Genomic DNA, 1,766 nt, shown 5'->3' with positions numbered 1-1,766 from the left:
TTAGAGACTGGTTGTTGTTGTTAAGTGCCGTTGACCCATAGCGACCCTGTATAGGGTTTCCAAGGAGCAGCTGGTGAGCTTGAACCACCAACCTTGCAGTTCAAATGGCTTTGCAGTCTGGTGCATTAGCCCACAGCGCCACACCAGGCCTAACTTACTTAGTAGTTAACTGTTGTTTAGAGTTTGCAGGCTCCCAGAGGTATTCCAAGAGCAGCAAAAGACTTGAGACAATGAGTTGAGATAAGTAAATACTTTTTAAATACTGATTGGGAACTGGATTGCACTGAACAAAAACAACACTAGCAAGCACACCCAAACCCCCAATTTTTTCCAATTCCCACTATTTCCTCATTGAGAAGAATAAGGAAAGAAAGAGAGAGAAAAAGAAAGGAAGGAAGAGAAGTAGGGAGGAAGGATGGAGGAAAGAAGGAAGACCCTTGCATAGGGTAACTATGAAGATCCACAACCGCAATGCATGGTGGTAAGCATCAGCCCATCTTATGAGATGGAAGAGAAGCCAAAGCACAGAATGATTTATCAAGTCACCAACCAGGCAAGAAGCTGGTATCTTCTGCAACTCAGACATACTAATGCCCAGGGGAGTACGAACAGCACATTGTCAGGGAGCTGCATAAAGGACAATTTCAAATTAACTGAGTGAGAGGACCATCTGAACACACTGGGATTCTGCCCTTCTTAAAAAACCCTAAACCTAGCTGCAGAAATCCAAACAGTAGTAAGCTGGTGTCTTTATGGACTGTTCCCCTTGAGTGCCTGTTCCCAACATTAGCATTAATTGCAGCTGTAATGAAGAGGAAGTTCTGTAATGGAGATCTGGAAGACCTGTCTCAGAGAAGCTGGAAAGTTTGATAAAATTCAAAACATTTTGTCATTACAGAGGAACCACTCAGCAAGGGAACTGGTATCACATCCAATAAAAAGAAACATTCAAATGAAAAGCAATCCCTAGATGACATAATTTTATGAAATGGAATCTTTCTCCTGCTTCCTTGTCTGACTTCATTATGCCACCCATTTTGGACAAGTCCTGTTACCTGTTGTTGTTCTTAGGTGCCATTGAGTCGGTACCGACCCATAGAGACCTTATGCACAACTGCCCGATCCTGGGCCAACCTCACAACTGTTGCCACACTTGAGTCCATCGATGCTGCCACTTGGCCAATCCATCTCGCTGGGGGGTCTTCCTCTTTTTCTCTGACCCTCCACCTTATCAAACATGATATCCTTCTCCAGTGACTGGTCCCTCTTGACAATATGTACAAAATAAGAGAGACGAAGTATGGCCATCTTGGCCTCCAAGGAGAACTCTGGCTGCAATTCTTCCAAAACGGTTATACTGGTTCTTTTGGCAGCCCATGGCACTTTCAATATTCTCCTTCAACACCATAACTCAAAGGCATCAATTCTTCTGCAGTCTTACTTATTTACTGTCCAGCTTGTGCATGCATACAAGGTTACTGAAAACACCATGGCTTGGGTCAGGTGAACCTTAGTCCTCAGGTTGACATCTTTACTCTTCAATACTTTAAAAAGGTCTTGTGCAGAAGATTTACCTAATGCAATACGCTCTTTGATCTCTGGACTGCTGCTTCTGTGAGAGTTTGTAGTTGATCCAAGAAGAATGAAGTCCTTGACAACTTCAATCTTCTCTCCGTTGATAAGAATGTTGTTTATTGGTCCAGTGGTGAGGATTTTTGTTTTCTTTATATTGAGATGTAATCCATACTGAAGGCTGTGTTCTTTGA

General features: G+C 42.9%; 1 protein-coding gene across 1 annotated transcript in view; it reads right to left on the bottom strand.

Moving 5' to 3' along the window:
* MSRB2 (methionine sulfoxide reductase B2) overlaps positions 1-1,766 on the bottom strand; it is a 56,222-nt gene that overhangs the window by 27,878 nt on the left and 26,578 nt on the right. The gene's annotated exons all lie outside the window — the stretch shown is intronic.

The sequence above is a fragment of the Chrysochloris asiatica genome, unplaced genomic scaffold (assembly GCF_000296735.1).
Source record: "Chrysochloris asiatica unplaced genomic scaffold, ChrAsi1.0 scaffold00137, whole genome shotgun sequence".
NCBI lineage: Eukaryota > Metazoa > Chordata > Mammalia > Afrosoricida > Chrysochloridae > Chrysochloris > Chrysochloris asiatica.
This window is presented reverse-complemented; position numbering and strand designations above follow the sequence as displayed.